Source organism: Equus asinus, unplaced genomic scaffold (genome assembly GCF_041296235.1).
Source record: "Equus asinus isolate D_3611 breed Donkey unplaced genomic scaffold, EquAss-T2T_v2 contig_800, whole genome shotgun sequence".
NCBI lineage: Eukaryota > Metazoa > Chordata > Mammalia > Perissodactyla > Equidae > Equus > Equus asinus.
Genome location: NW_027225517.1, coordinates 334,741 through 354,123, shown reverse-complemented (window position 1 = coordinate 354,123; position 19,383 = coordinate 334,741). Strand labels below are relative to the sequence as shown.

Below are 19,383 nucleotides of genomic sequence, written 5' to 3'. Positions count from 1 at the left end.
ACTTCAAAAATGACCCCAAATGCAGATATTAGCAGACAGCAGGAGAATTTCTTAAGATTACATCTTTCCTCTTCTGTGTATCTTTTCCCTCCACTTTTCTGCCCACACATTCTATTCACCAAGTGGATATTTTGACCTTTGATAAATAAATCAGCCTCAAGCTTGCTCTCCAACTCATTAGCACTTTGGGGATTGGAAGCAGTTACCAAAGCCTGATTAGACTCCTTCCAAAGCAGAACTCAAGACAAGTATCAGCTAAGGGTCAGACAGAACAAGAGGGAGAAGGTGGGTGCAGCCATTCATATTTTACTTTTTGTCTTCATGCTCATATTAATCTCACTTATAAAGCACCCTAGATCTACAAGGCCATATAGATGGCTAAGAAGTTCTTTGGATTTTCGTTTACCTCCATATACCTTTCAATTCTATCTGTCTTTCCTCAAATTCAGCCCAAATCTTACCTTTCTGCTCCTTTGATGGTCCTCCTGGACCATGGTTGAGCACTTGCAGCTAGAAAGAGATTTAAGAGGGAATGAAGTTTTGGAAGGGATTGCTATGTCCTTTAACACAGCCCCAATTATTAGTAAGTAGTCTGAAAAGTAATTTGGAAGGGGTGTGATTGGGACAGACTTGACATAGCAGATTTTCCAAACACTGAAGAGATCTCTAATCTCTAAAACCCGGTTTCTCTTTTCTGACTGATGGCTTGAATTTTACCATCTGAATCTTAATTCTTGAATTAATCTCTTGGTGCCTTTTGAATTCTCACCTCACATTGAGAGAGTCTCTTTCAGTTACATCAACCATTTGTGCATTTAGATGATAGACAGAGCTAGAAGAGCAAGACCTTGTGGACACCAGGTTCCTGGAGGAGTGAGAGGAGGAGGCATCATGAAGTGAAGGACACAGCTCAGATCATGAATGATGGAGAAACCATAGAAAACCCACATCACCTCCACAGTTTAGCTCAGGTTCTCTGCGTCATTGTTCCATTTTTCTCTTCCATCACCAGCTGCACCTGTTAAGCTCCGATTAGGAAGATTTGGCTATAAAACTTAACACTTTCTTGCCATTTTTGTCAAAAGATGACCTGAGTTGTAAATCCACCCTACCAGTTCTCATCAATCTCTAAGTGTCTTCTATGTGCAAGGTACTGTGCTAGGTGCTTAATTTTACTGTATTATTTTATCTTCACTATGGTCTTGAAGGCTAGTGTTATTCACAAACATTCGCCTCCAGCGTCTATGAATCCAATGAGGTCCTGAGCCTCTCAAACTCTCCTTCTTCAGCTCTGTAAAAGAGGCCTGGTGTTGATTATACCTGTATTATAGGATCAAAGGGAGTCCAGACTCAGACCAAACTGAGCCTCCCTGAGTTTGCAGTAAGAGTGAAGGAGATTTCCTTTCTCAAGGGAAGAAGCACTACTTCATGAGTAGAGTTTGGTGACATAAAGTGCTCCATACAACTCTTAATATACCTTTCACTTAATGTTTTAGAGTAAGATTCAGAGAATCTATATGTGGGAATAAAACCCGGGATATTCTTTTCTTTTTGTTTCAATTTGTCCAGCTTCACTTTCTGTTCCTTCCAAATGTGGAAGTTCTCTGCCCTAATGGCAACACTCTAAACAGACTTTCAGTTGACCCATCAAGTCCAGATGATTAAATTCTTCAATCTCACTCCTAAACACTTTTTACAAAGCTACATGGTCTATCAGTGAACTCATTATGTCTGTAAGATAAGCACACTTCAACCTGCCACATGAGAAGGAAGCGTTTCCAAAATAAGGCTAATTTCCATAAATAATTCTTTATGGAATATTCACTGCTGATAGCAATAGCATTCCCAATTTATTAAGCAAACGTCCTATCTCAAGACCCATGAGGCTTTCACATATTATCTTAAACAACCCTCAAACAACTCTTAAGTAGCCACTGTTATCCCCATTTTACAAATGGAGAAATAGAAGATCAGAAAGACTAAATGAGTTGCCCAACATCCCACGGCTGGCAAGTGGTAGAAACAGGATTAGAACCAGGCTTATCCTGAAGCCTACCCAGAATCATCACCACCAACTCATCCCCCTTCCCTTTGTGCTAACCTGAGTAGGTGCCCAAATGACCTTTAATAACATCACAGACCTCAGGTCTCTACCTTGCTAAATGGCAGACCCTACACAGAATGGGTGAGGGTTCCGGTAGAGCTGTTTTCGTTTAGCTCCCAATTTCTCTGTGTGGCACTACATCTGCACTGGGTTATGTCAAACTTTGCTGGAGGCCCTTTTATTTTCTTCAAAAGGAAAGAATCCCCTCCTGATCCTGGAAATTCTACACACCTTTCACAAACAGTTGCAGAGCCTCTAAACATAATACAAATCTTAAAGCCATATTTGACAAGATTGAGATTAGTGTAAGAGATCTCTGAAACTCTGCACAAATGATGGCATGGTGATGGCTAAAAGGAGCTTCACATTCTCTCATTACCCAAATTTTAAGGTTTAGAACTGGAAAATCTGTAACAGGAGCTATTGAGTGCAAGAAGAGAGGGAGTCTATACCAAGGGCATATCTCTGTGCAATTTCCAAGAGGAAAGTAAAGATCAATGATAGCTTGACTGACTGGCAATAGGTAGATGTAGATTGACTTATGAAAAATTGGAGATAATAAAATGGCGTGGCTTTCCTAAACTGAGCCAGAAAAATTTATAGCAAATAGAGAAAGCATTACTTCCCAAATTGTGAAGTTATTGACTTGGAATAATTTCTATAATATATGTAAATTGTAGAGGGTCTTTGATACAAACAGCCATATGCATATACATATACTTGAACATGAAAGGCATACACCTAAATGTTAAGAGCTCTAATTTCAGGAGATAGATTGTCATAATTTCCAGTTTTAAGAGGAATTTTTTTGCATTGATCGGGAAGTACCCATGATTTTTAGGTTTATTATTTCACCGTTGTTTATTGATCTAATTATCTTCCAGTTCTCACATATTGCTTTAAAATTCATAAAATAACATTTCCATTTTGAAAAACAAAAGGAAATTTGTGAGATTCATCATATTTAAAGAGATAGGTAGAACAGAATGAAAATATTGTTTAAAAGATAGGTAATTTTGATGATTTCTAAATTGTTTGGGTTAAAACCTGAAGAAGGATCAAGATATATCCCACACCTATACGGGTCATTCACCATGAGCCACCAGGCCCTCTGACCACACTTTTCCTAGTGCCTTCTGCTGAGTTAGGACCTCAGGTTCAAAGACCCGCTGATGGTAAGTGTTCTTTTCTGATTTATGTGGATTGAGACTTAGTGTGGATGCAGAGGGGGTGATGGAAATTCTTATAGATGTGGATTGGGTGGAATCAAGTCCCTGATCTTGAAAGATACTTCATATACTGAAAGTTATAAGAATTTGATTGAGGTTACATTATAATTTAGATTTTTAAATAACAATAGCAATAAAAAACTCTTGTAGAGCACTTACTATGGGCCATGCATGTCTTAAAAGAGATTTAAGAAGAGAAGGAAGGAAAGAAAGAAAGAGAGAGAGAGAAGGAATTCTAATAACAAAGTACTATTATTATCCCTAATTTTACAGAGTCATAGAGAGTTCAACTAACCTGCCCAAGATCACACATATATTACATGGTAAAGCTGGGAATTAAATCCAGGCAGGCTATAGCCAGAATCCACATTCTTAACAATTAAATAGCTTAGAGAGCTCAGACTGAAGACAAATTTGAAAGTGGAACTATGTTAGTATATTCAGATCTAATATTTGACAGTTAAGAGCATTTCTATACACATCTGGCCTAATCTTTTTGATGAAATAAGCCAGATAGAGAAAGATGAACTCTGTATGACTCCACTCATAGGTGGAAGTTAAACATGTAGACAAAGAGAACTGATTGGTGGTTACCAGGGGAAAAGCGGGATGGGGGAGTGGGCACAGAGGGTGAAGTGGGGCACCTACAACAAGACTGACAATAATGTACAACTGAAATTTCACAAGGTTGTAAACTATCATAATCTTAATAAAAGTAAAAAAAATTTCATTTTACTTAGAGTCTACATAAAATGTCAAAATGGAACATAGCTGAGACTTTAAGTTTAAAAAAAATATTCTAAATGTCTGATTGGTTGTTTCACAATTACATAGCTGAATCTGGTCTCTCCCTTGGTTTCTCCATTCTAATACTGAAACTTAAATAAGTTAGATGAATAGTTATTTTCAGGGCATGAGGTAACTCATCTGGGACATACAAAAAACTGTCCAAATAATAACTTTCATCGGGGATTTACTATGTATCAGGCACTTTAAAAACTTTGCCTTATTTTAATTCTTAAAATAAATGTATGACATTGATCCTGTCATCTGTCTTAAAGAAAAAGAAATTGAAGCCTAGAGATGATATACATATCACCCAAAGTAACACAGCTGCTAATTGGTAGAGGCAGGACTTGATCACAGGAAGTCTGAATCCAAAGTTTAAGCTCATATCAACCATGCTATATTAAAAAGCAAATATTTAAGACAATGACTATAATTGCCTTCTGAGAGAAAGAGAGAGAATCTTTGCATAAAGTTGTAATCCTCTGTAATACTTTGCTCTCCCTCTCACATATTTTTTAATTATTTGTTGATACCACTGTAGTGCAGATTGTCATTATTATCCCAGATCTGCATCTTGTCATTGTGGTCCATGGGAAACACGTCCACAACTAAGGCCTGGAACAGCTCATCAGTGACCACATTCATCTTCGTGGGATTTGCAGACCATCCAGAACTCCAGGTCCTGCTCTTTGTGACCTTCCTGGGTATCTATCTTGTGACCCTCTCCTGGAACCTGGCCCTCATCTTTCTAATCAGAAGTGACACCCGTCTGCAAACACCCATGTATTTCTTCCTCAGCAAGTTGTCCTTCATTGACATCTGTTACTCTTCCACAGTGGCTCCCAAGATGCTCACTGACTTCTTCCAGGAGCAGAAGACCATATCATTCCTGGGTTGTGCTGCTCAGTTCTTTTTTTTTTGATGGCATAGGTCTAACTGAGTGCTTTCTCCTGACTGCTATGGCATATGATCGATACACAGCCATCTCCAGTCCCCTGCTCTACACTGCCATCATGTCCCAGGGTCTCTGTACACGCATGGTGATTGGGGCATATTTCAGTGGCTTCCTGAGCTCCCTGAACCAGGCCTGCTCTATATTTCAGCTCCACTTCTGTGGACCCAACATCATCAACCATTTCTTCTGTGACCTCCCACCAGTTTTAGCACTTTCTTGCTCTGACACGTTCCTCAGTCAAGTGGTGAATTTTCTTGTAGTGGTCACTATTGGGGGAACATCATTCCTCATCCTCATCATCTCCTACAGTTACATAGTTGCTGCTGTCTTGAAGATCCATTCAGTGGAAGGCCAAAGGAAAGCCTTCAACACATGTGCCTCACACCTGATGGTGGTGACTCTGCTGTTTGGGACAGCCCTTTTCATGTACCTGCGACCCAGCTCCAGCTACTCTCTTGGCAGGGACAAGGTGGTGTCTGTGTTCTATTCACTGGTGATCCCCATGCTGAACCCTCTAATCTACAGTTTAAGGAACAAAGAGATCAAAGATGCCCTGTGGAAGTTGTTGGAGAATAAGAAAGTGTTTTCCTAGTTTATGATTGAAAACATATTTCTCCAAACTGACAGAGACTTATATGACACATGACATCTACCTCCACCTCTGGCTTAGGCAAGAGGTACATTTTGTGTGCATATTTGGAAATGGAGGCTCCTCCTGCCAAATTTTTCTCACTGTTCCCCCTGGTGATGTGTCCACTGACCCCACCATGGATAGCCAAAAAGGGGAAATGATTATTGCACAAAAATAATCTCCCTGGGATTCTCACAATTAGTATTACAGCAACCACATTTTATTGGGTACTTAACATATATGAGGCACAAAAGCTATTTAATAAAATACTCATTGCGGTGCTATGATGCAAATAGTACTATCCCTATGTTACAAATGAAGAAATGAGGTCCTAGGAAGAAAAAATGACTTGCCCAGCATTATACGGAAAGTAAGGGTCAGGAATCCCATTCAGACCTAGGTCTTCCTGACTCCAGAGCCCATACCCTGCCCAAATGCTGCCTTCCGTGTTCAACAACAAACAGCCCTGAAGTTGTACATGTGTATAACTCTTATTACTAGCATATGGTAGGATCCAAAAAGATACACTATGTATAGTTGAGGTACATTACAAAACAAGATGCCTTTTTACTCCATTAAACATTCTCTCCAAGATATCCCTGTTGGATTCCCATTATGGCTACTGAATAATTTTCTAAACAAAATGTACTGAAGTACATTACCCTTTTCCGCCATTTCTATCTGAGCTGTGTAGGGGCCTGGAAAATTTGTGTCCCATGATATCACATCCATACTCTTCTCTTCCCAGTCTTTGTCACCTAAAGTGCCTACTAGGTCTGTATTTCCTTGATTTCAACCATTCATTCCTTTACCAGTTCAGCACCTGACTCCACTTCACAGCTTAGTCTCCCTTTTGATCACCACACTCTGAGTTCCTCTTGCTCTCTTCTATCCAAACCCATTGCTCCCATAAAATCTTTGTTTCTTAACCTGAATGGATTAGCCCACATTCAGTACTATTTGCCACTATCTCTGGAAGGTATGTCTCAGGCCATCACCTCCAGGTCATTAGTCCTTCTTAAAGGACATGGACAGTGGAGTTGTCCAGCACAACCATTTCTGCTGGTAACTCCCTCCATCATTCCTTTATGGCCCTGTCCTCTTCTCAACACATTCATTTTTCCATTAATAGAGGTCTATTGGATATGCAAAAAGTCTTCATTTGATTTCATTGTTCATGTAAGTGGATTAACTACTTCATATTTGGAAGAGCATAAACAACGCACAGGGGAGGTGAGATCTCTGTCCCAGGTCTCCTGGATTCTTGAGTCTCCTAAATTCATTCCCATTCAAGGTCAAGCAAACTTAAAGTGATTCATGCAAATAATATCCAATGATATTACCCAATGGGTAACTTTTCCTGAAATTTTTTTATCAGTTACCTTTATGAATATTAGGACTTATATGGCACTGTATTGGAAATTCTGGGAATCACCTTTATTGATGGATGTTATACCCAGGATACTTCTAGTTTTCTGCTTCCTTAGCAGGCTGAGTACAATGTGAGGAAGTCTTTAGGATTATTTCAGATGTAAGATCTAATGAAGGGGCCAGTCAGGCCAAGCGGAGCAGATTTCGATACATGTGAATAGATGATTTCTTTGAAGTTTAGAATTGACATTCTTGAATTCTGATATATTTCCATTCAAATTAATAGCTATGATTAAGTAGAATTATTTTTTCTTCCTAAAGGAAGTGATTCAATTTATGAAAAATATGGAAAAGGTTTACCTTAAAGGAAAAGTACAAATTATTTAATATCAAATCATTTTACCTTCTTCTCCTTCTTTAAAACACACACACATTCCTCATCTGCTTTATTTTCCAACTCATCTCAGTTCATATAACATAAACCCTCCACCTGGCCTCTTGAGAGAACTTTACATATAAGCAAAATACAATGTGGCCTCTACACGGTTCACTCTGAGGAATCTGAGTGTATTGGTTTACTATCACTAATGTAACTAATTACCACAAAGTAAGTGGCTTAAAACAGCATAATGTTATTATCTCACAGTTCTGTAGGTTAGACGTTTGAGAGAGGTCTCACTGGGCTGAAATCAAATTAGTAGCAGAGCTGTGTCCCTTTCTGGAGGCTCTATGATAGAATCCATTTCCTTGCCCTTTGCAGCTTTTAGAGACCACCCACATTCCTTGGCTCATGGTTCCCTTCCACCATCTTCAAAGCCCACAATGTCACATCTACCCTCACTGGGAAAGGTTCTCTGCTTTTAAAGACTCTCGTGATTAGAGTCATGCGCCACATAACTAGGGTTCAGTCAAAAACAGGCTGCATATATGACGGTGGTCTCATAAGATTAGTATCATATAGCATAGATGTGTTGTAGTATACACCATCTAGATTTGTGTAGATACACTCTGTGATGTTTGCACCATGACAAAATCGCCTAACGATGCATATCTCAGAATGTGACACTTGAGTGTAGGTTGGGCCTGCTCAGATAATCCAGGATAATCTCCCCATTTCAAAGTCTATAATTCAATCACATCTTAAAACTCTCTTTTTCCTGAAAGATAATCTATTCACAGGCTCATAGGATTAAGATTTTGTCACGTTTGGGGACCACTATTCTCCCTACTTAGCTCTTTTAACATTTGATGTCACTTTACTGATTTGAGTTTATGAGGCCAGCTCTCAAGAACATTCATGAGCTCCCCATTGCCCTCAGGTTAAAGTCCTTAACATGCATTACAAAGTCCTCTTTGCTTCATGCTGCAGCTCTGCTTACTTCAACTCTTCACCCCCTACTACATCTCCCCTAGTACTTTGGGGACAGCATGCTGTCCCAAGGCATCTATTTCTTTTTCTTCCCCTCAAGCTCTTTGTACAAGGAGTTTCCTCTTTCCTCCATAATCTTTTTAACTGACTGATGGTTGTTCATCCTTCAGGTCTCTACTCAGAGCACTTCCTCCATGAAGATCTTCCCACTCATTTCCCAAACCCAGAACATCATGGTTTACCCAGTTGTTGCACTAACATTACTGTTTGTAATCATTTGTTCTATTGCACGTACCTTACACCAAACTATAACTTCCTTGAGGATAGAGATAGACCCTTGTTCACTTTCATTCATCCATCTAACACAGTGTTTGGCACATAGTAGACATATAATAAATATTTCTTTAATAAATGAGCAATTCATTGTTTATAGTAACTTTGGCTTTTGCTGCATATAGTGATTGCATTATTGTCTTGTGGTATGGCTAACAAGGTTTCTTATAGATATATTTCAACAAAAGAGAGACTGAACAAAATTAGACCACTTTTCTCATCTATTATCCTTCTATAAAATTTTAGGAGGGCTTTTAATTAAACTGCTAATCATAACGATTCAAATAAATTAGCAGTACTGATTACTGTAAATATAATACACAACTAGAGACAGTTAAAAAAAAACAGATACCAGAGAATCCTCACAAATAAAACACTCCATACAGCAGTACTTAATTTCTTTCCATCTTTGCCATCTCTAGGCATAATTTATTTAAACTCACACAGAATTACTTAATTAAAATTAAAGCCATGTTACCATATTTCTGGCTTTAGTGGACTCCCATCTTCACCAGAAATCAAGGCACTCATTTCCCTAATCTGAGAACTCTAACCCAGTTTGTGCCTGAAGACAAGTGAAAACCTCCCCTGAGACTTTTTCAACCTCTTCTGCTTCCTTCCTTTCTAACTATAAAGAGAAAAAGAGACCATTATTCTATCACCCATGAATCCACTGTGTCCAGAACAAAATACTCTGTGAAGATTAGCTTTCTCCCTCTCCTTCAGAAATCGTCCATCTCTCAAATTTAGCTCTTTCCCCTTAGAAATTAGAAGCTACCTTAACTTGGTTAAAGTACAAAATGATTTGATAAATATTTACAAACTCAATTTTACCAGAAACATGTTCTGGGATATATTTAAATAAAGTTTTTAAGCAGAGATAAAAGGTCTCCACTTATTTACTTTTGCTCTTTGTAGTTTCAAAATATTTTAGGATGACTTGAAATATTCATGCAATGAACAAAATAAAGCAAGTTGCAAATAAGTCAACAGCTATATGCTTTTTAAAAAGTTAAAATGCTGAGGCTGAATCCAAGATGGTGCCGTGAGTAGTCCTCTTTGTCTCTCCCTCTTCAAGTCTACAATTATTTGGACACTTATCGCTTAACAAAGGATATCCAGACAGCATCTCAGGACGTCTGAGAGACCCACGCGACTATACATCGGAAGGCGGACGGACTTTCCTCCGGGAGGATGTGGAAATAGGTGAAAACTCTCCCACCCCAAACGAACAGCCTAGTACCCGCAAGCGGCTTTCTTCCAACGGACGCCCCCAGAAGATCAACACACATCTAGGGCAGGAACGAGCACACAATAGAGGAGCAACGGTGGAAACAGGTGACCAGAACCCTACCTAAAGCCCCCGCAATTACTCCTAAACGCAGAGGGAAACTTTGGAGTTGCACACCTGGACCCGCGGGGAGAGTCTCTCCCCGCCATTGGAGGGGAGATCCTGCCTGGTGTTCACGGTGCCTGGAGGGTCCCAGAGAGAGTCGCTGAGGGTACGGAGGTCCCCCAGCTGCCACTGCCTGCACGGTGGGGCTAGGGATTGCCAGAGATCTTGCAGACGACTGGGACAAGGTGAAGCTCCAGAGGCCGGCTCCATGCCCCACAGGGGAAGCTCCAGAGTTCTGCCCGGGCAGCAGACAAAACTCTCTGTCTGCCATTAGCGGAGGGGCCACGCCCAGCATTCAACTCTGGGAAAGTCCCGGAGAGAATCCCAGAGGGCGAAGTGACCTCCAGCTGCTGTTGCCCGCCCCCTGGGGCTAGGGATTGCTGGAGATCTTGGAGAGGACTGGGACAGGGTGAAGCTCCAGAGGCCCGCTCTGCGCCCCAGAGGCGAAGCTCCAGAGTTCTGCCCGGGCAGCAGACAAAACTCTCTGTCTGCTATTAGCAGAGGGGCCAAGCCCAGCACCCACAATACTGGGAGGATCCCCAAGAGGAGAATATCAGGCAGGGCAGCAGCTGACCAGCTACCACTGAAATCAGGATCTCCAGCTATCCCCCAAGACAGGGCAAAGGGCTCCCCGAGTTCCTGGGGAACAGGACTGGGGCTGGGGGGAGTTCCAGCGACCCAGCTCCTTAGCCTAGGGGGAAACCCTACAGGCTCACAGCAGCCTCAGGGAAAGCCTCTGCACAGCACTAGTAGAAAGCACCCATCCGGCAGCCACAAGGCTGGAAGACCCCAGGACAAAAGTAGCATAGCTAGGTGAACTAACCACAGACTGTAGAAGATGCCAATAGCTCTCCTGCGACCCACAGTGGACAAGTGAGATTTTGTGGGTGCCGACAGCGACGGAGCGACAAATATAAGTGATCCCACCCCTGGCCGCTGGAAAAGCCCATAACACCGTTGCAGACCCCAAGGAGGGAGCACGTCTAGGTGGGCTGCAACAGTAGGCACCAGCAGCCTGAAGCCCCCCTGTGACGGCCCCCACGGCAGAGGAGGGAATCCAAAGGACCACTGGGACTACGAGGAGGGGCCAAGGCCCAGCTAGCAACTGCGGACAGGGTTCCTGGTTGGTGCAGTATAAACAGCTGCTCCCCCACCGCAGCAGCTGAAACAAGTGAAAGGAGCAACTAAACTCTATCTCCATGCGGAGGCACAAATCAACAACACCAAGCAATATGAAAAAATACATTAAATCTCCAGAACAGAAAGAAAGTAACAAATACACAGAAAACAATCCCAAAGAAAATGAGATATATAACCTAAATGATGATGACTTCAAAACAGCCATCATTAAAATTCTCAATGAGTTAAGAGAGAATTCTGACCGACAACTCAATGAGTTCAGGAGCTATGTCACAAAAGAGTTTGATACGATAAAGAAGAACCAAACAGAAATATTGGAAATGAAGAACACAATAGAGGAGATTAAGAAAAATCTAGATGCTCTGAACAGTAGGGCCGATAATATGGAGGAAAGAATTAGCAATTTGGAAGATGGCAATATAGAATTGCTGCAGGCAGAGGAGGAGAGAGAAGCAAGACTAAAAAGAAATGAAGAAACTCTCCGAGAATTATCAGACACAATTAGGAGATGCAACGTAAGGATTATAGGTATACCAGAGGGAGAAGAGAAGGAGAAAGGGGCAGAAAGCCTATTCAAAGAAATAATGGCTGAGAACTTCCCAAATCTGGTGAGGGAGATGGATCTTCAGGTGACAGAAACCAATAGATCTCCAAACTTTATCAATGCAAGAAGACCAACTCCACAGCATATAGTAGTGAAGCTAGCAAAAGTCAACGACAAGGAGAAAATACTAAGGACAGCCAGGCAAAAGAAACTAACCTACAAAGGAACCCCCATCAGGCTATCAGCAGATTTCTCAGCAGAAACCTTACAGGCTAGAAGAGAGTGGAATGATATATTCAAAAATCTGAAGGACAAAAATCTACAGCCGAGAATTCTCTACCCAGCGAAAATATCCTTCAAATACGATGGAGAAATAAAAACTTTCGCAGATAGACAAAAATTAAGGGAGTTCATTGCCACAAAATCTCCTCTTCAGGTAATCCTCAGGAAAACCCTCATTCCTGAAAAATCCAAAAAAGGAAAGGGGCTACAAAACCAAGAGCAGAGGAGATAAGTAGAAGGACAACAACAGAGAGTAGCAGCTCTACACCAGAACAGATTAAACCATGGGACGAGAAACAAAGGAAACTGAAGAAAACCGGAAAACAATACACAAAATGGTAGTGGTAGGCCCCCACATCTCAATAATCACTCTAAATGTAAATGGATTGAACTCCCCAATCAAAAGACACAGAGTGGCAGGATGGATCAAAGAACAAGATCCAACAATATGCTGCCTCCAGGAAACACACCTCAGCCCCAAAGACAAACACAGACTCAGACTGAAGGGATGGAGAACAATACTCCAAGCTAATAATGAACAAAAGAAAGCAGGTGTCGCTATACTAATATCAGACAAGGTAGATTTCAAAGCAAAACAGAAAAAGAAAGATAAAGAGGGACAGTATATAATGATAAAAGGGACTCTCCACCAAGAAGACATAACACTTATAAATATATACGCACCCAACACAGGAGCACCAAAATTTGTAAAGCAACTCTTAATAGAACTAAAAGAAGACATCAACAACAATACAATAATACTAGGGGACCTCAACACACCATTAACACCAATGGACAGAACATCCAGACAGAAAATCAACAAGGAAATAATAGAATTAAATGAAAAGTTAGACCAGATGGACTTAATAGATATATATAGAACACTTCATCCAAAAACAGCAGGTTACACATTCTTCTCAAGTGCACATGGAACATTCTCAAGGATTGACCATATTTTGGGAACCAAAGCAAATATCAATAAATACAAGAGAGTTGAAATAATATCAAGCATCTTTTCTGATCATAATGCTATTAAACTAGAAATCAACTACAAGAAAAAAGCAGAGAAAGGTGCAAAAATGTGGAGACTAAACAACACGATTCTCAACAAACAATGGATCATTGAAGAAATTAAAGAAGAAATCAAATTTTATCTGGAGACTAATGAAAATGAGAACACGACATACCAAATCATTTGGGATGCCGCAAAAGCAGTCCTAAGAGAGAAATTCATCGCAATACAGGCTCACCTCACTAAACAAGAAAAAGCTCACATAAGCAACCTCAAACGACACCTAACAGAACTAGAAAAAGAAGAACAAACAAAGCCCAGAGTCAGTAGAAGGAGGGAAATAATAAAAATAAGAGGAGAAATAAACAATATTGAAACAAAAAAGACAATAGAAAGGATCAATGAAACAAAGAGTTGGTTTTTCGAAAGAATTAACAAAATTGACAAACCCCTAGCCAGACTCACCAAGAAAAGAAGAGAGAAATCGCAAATTAATAAAATTAGGAATGACAGAGGAGAAATCACAACAGATACCAATGAAATACAAGAGATCATAAGAGAATACTATGAAAAACTATATGGCAACAAATTGAACAACCTGGAAGAAATGGACAAATTCCTAGACTCCTACAATCTCCCCAAACTGAATCAGGAAGAAATGGAGAATCTGAATAGGCCAATCACAAGTAAGGAAATAGAAACAGTAATCAAAAACCTCCCCAAAAATAAGAGTCCAGGACCAGACGGCTTCTCTGGAGAATTCTACCAAACATTCAAAGAAGACTTAATACCTATTCTCCTCAAACTGTTCCAGAAAATTGAGAAAGATGGAGAACTCCCTAAGACATTCTATGAAGCCAACATCACCCTGATCCCCAAACCTGACAAGGACAACACAAAGAAGGAGAACTACAGGCCGATATCACTGATGAACATAGATGCAAAAATCCTCAACAAAATTTTGGCAAACCGATTACAGCAATACATCAAAAAGATTATACACCATGATCAAGTGGGATTTATACCAGGGACAAAGGGATGGTTCAACATCCGCAAGTCAATCAACGTGATACACTACATCAACAAAATGAAAAACAAAAACCACATGATCATCTCAATAGATGCAGAGAAAGCATTCGACAAGATCCAACACCCATTTATGATAAAAACCCTCAGTAAAATGGGTATAGAAGGAAAGTACCTCAACATAATAAAGGCCATATATGATAGACCCACAGCCAACATCATACTCAATGGACAAAAACTGAAAGCCATCCCTCTGAGGACAGGAACAAGACAAGGGTGCCCACTTTCACCACTCCTATTCAACATAGTACTGGAGGTGCTGGCCAGAGCAATTCGGCAGGAAAAAGAAATAAAAGGAATCCAAATAGGTAACGAAGAAGTAAAACTCTCGTTGTTTGCAGACGACATGATCTTATATATAGAAACCCCAAAGAATCCACAGAAAAACTATTAGGAATAATCAACAACTACAGCAAAGTAGCAGGGTATAAAATTAACGTGCATAAATCAGTAGCATTTCTATACACTAACAATGAACTAACAGAAAAATAACTCAAGAACTCAATCCCATTCACAATCACAATGAAAAGAATAAAATACCTTGGGATAAACTTAACCAAGGAAGTGAAGGATCTATACAATGAAAACTACAAGACTTTCTTGAAAGAAATTGACGATGACATAAAGAGATGGAAAGACATTCCTTGCACATGGATTGGAAGGATAAACATAGTTAAAATGTCCATACTACCTAAAGCAATCTACAGATTCAATGCTATCCCAATCAGAATCCCAAGAACATTCTTCACAGATATTGAACAAACAATCCTAAAATTCATATGGGGCAACAAAAGACCGCGAATTGCTAAAGCAATCCTGAGCCAGAAAAACAAAGCCGGCGGAATCACAATCCCCGATTTCAAAACATACTACAAAGCTACAGTGATCAAAACAGCATGGTACTGGTACAAAAACAGGTCCACAGATCAATGGAACAGAATTGAAAGCCCAGAGATAAAACCACACGTCTATGGACAGCTAATCTTCGACCAAGGAGCAGAGGGCCTACAATGGAGAAAAGAAAGTCTCTTCAACAAATGGTGCTGGGAAAACTGGACAGCCACATGCAAAAGATTGAAAATTGACCAGTCTTTTTCACCACACACCAAAATAAACTCAAAATGGATCAAAGACCTAAAGATTAGGCCTGAGACAATAAGTCTTTTGGAAGAGAATATAGGCAGTACACTCTTTGACATCAGTTTCAAAAGAATCTTTTCGGACACTGTAACTCCTCAGTTGAGGGAAACAATAGAAAGAATAAACAAATGGGACTTCATCAGACTAAAGAGCTTCTTCAAGGCAAGGGAAAACAGGATTGAAACAAAAAAACAGCTCACTAATTGGGAAAAAATATTTACAAGCCACTTATCCGACAAAGGGTTAATCTCCATAATATACAAAGAACTCACACTGCTTAACAACAAAAAAACAAACAACCCGATCAAAAAATGGGCAGAGGACATGAACAGACATTTCTCAAAAGAAGACATGAATATGGCCAATAGACACATGAAAAGATGTTCATCATCGCTAATCATCAGGGAAATGCAAATCAAAACTACACTAAGATATCACCTTACACCCGTTAGATTGGCAAAAACATCCAAAACCAAGAGTGACAAATGTTGGAGAGGTTGTGGAGAAAAAGGAACCCTCATACACCGTTGGTGGAATGCAAACTGGTACAGCCACTATGGAAAACAGTATGGAGATTTCTCAAAAAGTTAAAAATAGAAATACCCTATGACCCAGCCATCCCATTACTGGGTATCTATCCTAAGAACCTGATATCAGAAATCTCAAGAGTCCGTTGCACCCCTATGTTCATCGCAGCATTATTTACAATAGCCAAGACGTGGAACCAGCCTACATGCCCAGAAACTGATGATTGGATAAATAAGATGTGGTATATATACACAATGGAATACTACTCAGCCATAAAAAAAGACAAAATTGGCCCATTCACAACAACGTGGATGGACCTCGAGGGTATTATGTTAAGTGAAATAAGCCAGTCAGAGAAAGACGAACTCTATATGACTCCACTCATAGGTGGAAGTTAGTATATTGACAAGGAGATCTGATCGGTGGTTACCAGGGAAAAGGGGGGATGGGGGGAGGGCACAGAGGGGGAAGTGGTGTACCCACAACATGACTAACAAAAATGTACAACTGAAATCTCACAAGGTTGTAATCTATCATAACATTAATAAAAAAAAAAAAGCAAATAAAAAAAAATAGAGTCATGCACCGGATAACAACATCTTGGTCAATTTGGGCCTCATTGACAACAGTGGCCCCATAAGATTAGTACCACATAGCCGAGATGTATAGCATGCTGTATCATCCAGGTTTGTGTAAGTACATTCTATGATGTTCACACAATGACAAAATTGCCTAACAATGCATTTCTCAGAACACTTCCCCATGGTTAAGCAATGCGTGACTGTATGAGATAATCTGTCCCTGTCACACTCACCTATACACACAAAAACACACACACTCAAACACTTTTCCAAAGAGAGACAGATAAAAAGCAAACAAGTTTTATTTTTTCAACAACAGGTTTTAGGAATACAGAAGACTGCCCTCAACTCACAAGTAGAAAAGAGACTTTATATAATCAAATTCTAATCGTAGATAACATTACATTATTTACATGCAGTTCATCATTGTCTTGATATTAAAAGAAAGTGTAAAACTCCTAGTTTTCCTCACTTTAGGGGACCAAAGATGCTACTGCAACAGTTTGTCACTTTGGAAGCCATGGAGATATTCATCTTATGCCAACCTGATATGATACTCCCTTCTAGAAACCCTCCTTTTGTTTCCCAAAGATCCAGGTACATTCAAGAGTTACATTTTTCTGGTTGAACATAAAAACAAATGCACTCTGTGGATTTGCAACCTATCAAGAGAAAGAAATACAGTCCATTGAAATATAATTTTAAAAATTGACAGGATGGGAGCCACTCCCATGCCCTAGTGATTTCATTCAGCCTGCTCCACTTTGGGAGTCAAGATTCATTTCCTGAGCACAGACCTACACCAGTTGTCTGCAGCTATGCGGTGGCAGTGGCCCATATACAAAATAGAAGATGGGCACAGATGTTAGCTCAGTGCAAATCTTCCTCAAGCAAAAAGTGGAAGATTGGCAACAGACATTAGTTCACAGTGAATCTTCCTCAGCAAAAACAAACAAACAAACTGACAGACTGGAATAGAGCATATAGCTTTCATGGAATATATACATTACCAAGCGGCTCAAAGAAAGGAAAAAAATCTTAACAGATCAATAATTGTAGATGAATTGAAAAGGTTGTCAAAAATAGACTCTTTGAAAAGGCACCAGGTCCGAATTGTTTTGTGGGTGATTTCCAATAAATATTTCAGGAGCCAGTAACTCCCAATTTGCTTATGGATTTTGAAAGCTTCTTAACTCATTCTATAAGGACAGCATAACTCTATCCATGAATTAGATAATAGCCCATAATGTATGCAATACTATTACATATCTGATATAAGTATACACACCAATTACATCTTTGAACATAGTTGTAAGTTCTCACAAAACATTAGTAAATTACACAATGAATTAAAACAATGAAAAATCATGATCAAGTAACGTTTTCCAGAAACTGAAAGAGAAATCCAATTCAGTAAAATAACAGATTAAGAGGAGAAACAGTAGGATTATCTCAATGATGCAGAAAATACTCTATACAAGTCAATCCAAATTCCTAGAAAACAAAACATCTTAGAAACCAGGAACTAGAGAAAAAGTGTATTATTTCAAACAATATATATAAGCAAGAACAACATAAATATTATACCTAATGATTAACATTAGAATAATTTCCATTGCCATCTATAACTAAACATGGATGGCCATTATCACCACTAATATTAATCTTTAAACTTGAATTCCCTTAAAATACTAAAACACAAGAAAAAAATGAGAAAGTATATAAATTTTTGAAAGCTGGAGGAAAAAATCCATTATCCTCCATTATTGAGGGTACATATCCAAAATAATACAATGAAATTTCACTGAAAAATTATAGAAAATAATAAAAGAATTCAGAAAGGTGGTCACATACTAAGTCAAATTACATACATCCTTAGTTTCCTATCCACCATCAATAACCATGGAGAACATGTGATAGAGCTGTTTCAGACAATATGAAAGGCCACATATCCATGAAATAAAGTCTTGATTTAAACATGCATTCACATTAGAAGTGCTTATAGCAAATATTAACTTAAGTGCATGTCAAAATTCACAGGAAATGAAGGGAAGGACTCAGAACCAAAGGTAGATTTAATGCGGGAAACCAGAGAATTGAATACACCTCCATCAGTGAGAGGGTAAACTGGAAATAAATCCACCTACCAGCAAAGAAGATAGCAGTAAAACTTCTATCCCTCAGTCCAGGCTTTGAATGGAATAAAGATAATCACTTCTAAGAATTCAAAACTTTGACATGAGTTTGGGGTTCAAGTTTGTAATGCCTACATGGAATGGGAAGCCCCAAAAAGAAAAATTAACTAAGAGTGATGCAGGGTTAGTAATGCCCTATTATGCCCAAAAGAAACAAATATTTGCTCTCTTAGAAGGAATGCACACTGAACCCAAGCTTTCCAAACTTTCCACATAAATAGCTGTGCATAAATTCATAATTCACAATGACAAAAACTGTGCCAAAACAAGCAATTATTAGGACAAATCGAAAGAGACAACAAAAACACAATCAGACTCTCAAGGACTTTGAGTACTGGAGTACTCAAATACAGAATATAATATAAATGTAGGAGTGAAAAGAAAAAAAATTAAAGTAGATACTTTAAAAACATGAGCAAGAAGCAGGATACTAAGGAAACAAAGGAGATTTATATAAAGAGCAAAACAGAACATCTAAATTACAGGCCAATATCACTGATGAACATCGATGCAAAAATCCTCAACAAAATACTAGCAAATCGAATACAACAATACATTAAAAAGATCATACATCATGATCAAGTGGGTTTCATTCCAGGGATGCAGGGATGGTTCAACATCTGCAAATCTATCAACGTGATACACCACATTAACAAAATGAAGAATAAAAATCACATGATCATCTCAATAGATGCAGA

The 19,383-nt window shown here is 39.3% G+C and overlaps 1 pseudogene; it reads left to right on the top strand.

Moving 5' to 3' along the window:
• The first annotated feature begins 4,711 nt into the window (after positions 1-4,711).
• LOC106846465 (olfactory receptor 5A1-like) lies at positions 4,712-5,669 on the top strand (annotated as a pseudogene).
• The last annotated feature ends 13,714 nt before the right edge of the window (positions 5,670-19,383 follow it).